The sequence below is a fragment of the Dermacentor silvarum genome, chromosome 1 (genome assembly GCF_013339745.2).
Source record: "Dermacentor silvarum isolate Dsil-2018 chromosome 1, BIME_Dsil_1.4, whole genome shotgun sequence".
In the NCBI taxonomy this organism is placed as follows: domain Eukaryota; kingdom Metazoa; phylum Arthropoda; class Arachnida; order Ixodida; family Ixodidae; genus Dermacentor; species Dermacentor silvarum.
In genome coordinates this window covers 265,784,070-265,789,089 of record NC_051154.1, presented here as the reverse complement: position 1 = coordinate 265,789,089, position 5,020 = coordinate 265,784,070, and positions in this window count along the sequence as shown.

Below are 5,020 nucleotides of genomic sequence, written 5' to 3'. Positions count from 1 at the left end.
TGCATAAGAATACCAGAATTGATTCTGTATACATGCTACATGCAGTCAAATGCCTCTATGGTAAAATACACAAGATCGCCAATATTTGTTGTTATACTGGTGGGTATGCCAAAGATGAAGCACATTACAGCCCACAATAAGGTATACATTAAATGTGCTGAGAGAAGAAGTCCGCTTTATTTAAAATATAGGTTCGGAAGGTGTTTATTCGAAAAAAAACTATATTTCAGCCAATGCACTTTACAAATCAATACAATACTGCCGAATTAACCTAGTGGTTAGTAGCACGTTAGTAAGCGAATAGCTGAGGTTCCGAACCGGAAGTCGACCGTGCAACGAAAGCAACGCGGGTACTCAAATTATCGCTAGCCGCTCCGCACCCACATAAAAAATTCCTCTGCCTGGCCTATACTCGGGTGCTGACTGCTTTGCTAATTAGGCGCAAACTAGTATTACGCGTTGCCACCGCAGTATTAAAGCGAAACTCTCTTTTTGATCCCTCCCTGGCTTTCCTGACCGTGGCTGCAGGTGGCTGCTATAGGGGCTGCTGTTTGTCTTGCCGAGTGGCTCACGCTTAAAAGAAAATTTGAATACGTGCCCGATGGTGGCATCGAACGTCGGTCCCCCAGCACAGCAGATCGATGCTCTCTGCCCATTAGTATACTATCATTTCTTTATCTTCACTAATTAGGCCCCATTCGCACGATTACTTCTATCGCGTGCCAATACCAACTAACAAATTTAGAGCATTTGATTAACCCCTTTACGGAAAACTTCGCTTCACGTAGATTCCAGGGTGTGTGTTGGACCTGCATATTATTTATTACAAATGAAATGCGCGGGTGTTTGTATGTCTGTTCGCTACAAAACACACACAAAGAAGAAAAGGGATGGGGGAAACTTAAGTTATTTGTTAAGGCAAACAGACTGGTCGTAAAGGTAATTTCAATGGCAATTACGATGCATGTAAAAGGTAGAATACTCGATTCTCTGCGGTAGGTTAGGGACTGTAGCGTTCTCTTGCTCAGCATGAGGTCGAGGATTCGGTTTCGGCCATGGCGGCCACATTCCATGGGAGTTTATTGAAGAGACGCTCGCTTACCGTGCTTTGGTGCGCGTTAAAAACCAAAGGTGGTCAAAATGATGCCGCAGCCTCGCGCTACGATGTGTTTTGTTGTTCAGCCGATTTCAAAGCGAACGCGTCCATTGTAACGGGTTTCGTCTGTACGTGCGAAGTGGGCTGCGTACCAGGAGTACGTGCATGACTGGGACTATGCACGGGCGCACGTTTGTGAAAACTCAACCTATGTGCGTTCATGAGCTTTGGCAGTAAGGTCAGCCGCTGGCGACTGGATTCGGCGTCCCCCTCGGTAAAGGGAGGTGGTTAGTCGGGAAACCAACGTCAGCCACCCACCGGTAGGCATTGGGCACAGGTGTCCTCCAGAGCGAAGCCCGATGTGTCTAGCCAAGCTCTGTCCATGGAGATGTGTGTGGCGAGGAGGGCGTGCCCTCCTACGTTCTGTAGAACGCTGGTGCCCAGTCAGGTCACAAGTTGAACACGCGTGCGTCAAGATGAGCCGGTGGATTTGTCGGCGCGAAGTCGCAGCGGCGCGTTACTGAAAACTGTTTCCTCCGCTCATAAAGCTGTGTGTTACGGCGCTGCTGTTGGCACGTGGAGTTTCAGAGAGCATTGTCCATATAGCACTGACGAACTTGGAATAAACGCACGCGCTTTCAAGCGCACTCCTTCGTTTTTCCTGACTGGCATTCGTTACTAAGGCGTACAGACGACGAGCGTGCTTACGGTAGGGCACGGTATACAATCGGTCGTCGGGTTAGTGATAAGGCTTCCAGGAATTTATTCCGCCGTCTATGCACACTGCGTCGGTGGCCGTCGATCTGGTGTTGCGTAACGAGTGTGCGGTTGACGTTGCTCGCCTTCTGCCGCCCATTTCGCGAGGAAAGCGGCGATGTTCGGGATTTTCCCCATTTCTGCTGAAGTAAATTAGCTCGCGGCATGCAATAAAGCAATAGGGGGTTTGACCATATCACAGACCAAGTTTTCACAACGCTGTAAGCAAAAAAAAAATGGAGGTTGGGGTCGCGAATAATATTACGACAAAGAACTGTTGGCCCCGCTTGCTGTCTCCCTTACTGCGTTTTTATACACAGGTGGAGCTGAATAGACGTCTGCAGAGAGGTCTATTTGCCGTTTGAAGCCGAGTACTTCCTACACAAAACAGTTTATACGTCGCATTGCGTCGCAGAAATGGAGGTTCTGTGAACTTTTGACAATGCTTTATAGACTTTCTAATAAAATGCAATTGAATGTCATGAGTGAAGGTTAAAGGGCTTGTCTTTGATGAAGCGGGAATGCAGAAGACGGACAACATCATATTTTAGGCTACCACAAACAAGACTAGTCCAGACTCCGACTCGTGTAGAAAGAAATATAAAATATTGATGCAAGGTCTTCATATATAAAGGATGTTTTTTTTTCTTTCTAGCTGCACCAAATTTTTAAAGGTTGCCTGTGGCAAATAGCGCAATTCTAACCCTTGAGCTAAATTACTCAATAAGGCGGCCATTACTTCTACAATAAATCAAAATGCTTCATATAATAATAACATAATTACACTAATTATACTTCTAACTAATTAGCTTGCGGCACATATTTCAATCTACGAATTGTAACTAGTGATTTTACAATGCATCTGACTTAGAAGGAATTCTAAAAATGGCACTGGTTTCGAGGTATACACCGTCAAACTTGCGTTAAAAGATGCACTAATTACTCTTTTAAAGAAAACGCTGTTTTATGTCTTGAAGCACAAAAGTAAATGGAACGCCAATACATTTCATCGGACACTTTGAAAATTAATATATCAAAATTGTTGTAGTCATGAGAATTGCTTCCAAATGGATATACCTTGCGAACTCACCGCCTACCATTAGTAGATTGAAATATGTGCTTTAAATTAATTAATTAAAGAATGTAATTATGTTGGTTTTTCAATTAGGCATTTTGATTTCTCGTAGCAGCAATGGCCGCCTCATCGAGTAATTTAGCTCAAGGTTTAGAATTGTGCTATCTACCACAGGCAAGTTAGAAAAATGGTTCACCTAAAAAAAAGAACACCTGGTATATTCAAAATGTTCAGCCGGTTTCGAAAACATGCACTTGTTCCTTTAAAATAGCGTATGTAGGCCAGTCTTATTGTCAATGAGTATTAAGATCAGCAATTGAGCGTAAGGTTCTCTTCTCTCCGAATAATATTGTATGGCGTTTCTTCTCTCTTTCTCTTGCGAAGCCCTCCGACCTTTCTTTCTTCGTGTTTCTATATTCTTGTGGAAGTACTACCCATATTTAATTGTTTTCCAAAGTCCGCGACAGATCTCCATCTTGCCTATGTGACGGGAACAGGCGCCCTCACCATTATTTGGCGCCAATATCTCTTTATATATCTAGGTGAACAATAAAAATAATTTACACGTGTTTCCTTTCGCAAAAAAAAGACATAACCGCCAAGTCTACCATTCTTCAGCAGTGATATGGGAATGTTTCTGCATCTCTTAATACTTAAACAAATTAATAATGCGAAAATAAGAAAACATTAACCAATATTCGACCGCACAGTTGTTTCGCCCAACATAATTTCTTCGCAGGTGATGACGTCGTTCTGGAAACATGTATCACAGGGAAGAGCGATATATCGAACGATAGAGGAAGGCAGTGATGATAGCACACCAATGAGGTGACATTCCAATCGCACTCGTTGCAATCAGTACAAGATATACTTGGGCTCACAGCAACGCGCAAAGACACGACGTCCAACGACTAGGAGAGGAAACAGAACGACTGTGCAACGAGAACAGTTTCAGTCGAAAACGTACGTACGCATATGATCTTAACTTACTTGCATTACGTAAGTTATAGTTGATGAAATTTTAAGCGCGAAGATGCCCAAGGCGTGCCTAACCAGGGACGTAACTTGGCTGCATAAAAGAAAAAAAGGAAGTGACGTTGCTAATAGAAAGATGCAAAGCTTTGCACACAGAGGTCCAAGCTGGGACAGAGCCGGTTAATGTAGCGCGACTCCTTACCGACGTCACAATTCATTTTAAACTCTGTCTCCAAAAATTGGCAGGCTCAGAAACGATCCATTTTGCACCGTACGGCCATATCTTCAGTGAACTTTGAAATTTATGGTTTGTTAAACCCTGTTCCACGAAGCGTAATCGTTATAGTTCCACGAAGCGTAATCGTAAGTGCAGGGTAGCAAACCGGATTCTGACATCTGCCTTCCTCACCATCTCTTGCTCTCTCTGTTTTCCCCCTCTTACTGAACAAAGTGCCCAAATGAGTTGAAAATGGTGGCATACCGTACATACGTCGACCGTTTCCTTTATGGCAAAGAGCGCTTTGATTTACTTTCGTTTATGCACCAAGACATGCTGGACATGACTATAAAGAGCACAAAACCACGCAATGCGTCGTTTGCGTTACTCTCTGCAACGCCTCGAGAACGAAAAAAGTGGTACATGTTGCAGAACAGTGCGTCTCTCTCCAGATTTTGCCTATAGACCAATGAAGTGGAGCGATTTGGTCGAACACCCTTCCGGACAAGTTAACCTCGAACAGCATTGCTAGGAACTGACAATCGATGAGCACTTTTATGATGGTCTGTTGCCCAATGCTTCGCAAGAAACGATCCAGAACATTGAGCCTAGTTACGGCAGGTTGCGCACCGACTTTTTTGCGTAAATATCTCGTGCATCCGCACCTGTTCCCGCCAACCGCAACTGGTGGTCTCCTTATACCGAAAGTGTGCGCCAAACTGTTACACCTCAAATACTTCTCTAAGTCCCCTAATTATAGTGAATGCGCTTCAATACATTTATCCCCATTTCTAGTTCAATATCGCGATGGGCGGCGCAGACTTTGTAATCGTACGTATCGCTTCTGACAACAGTGCACGAACTGCGATGTCTTTGAGCCCTTCCCGCAGGTTGCCTGTAA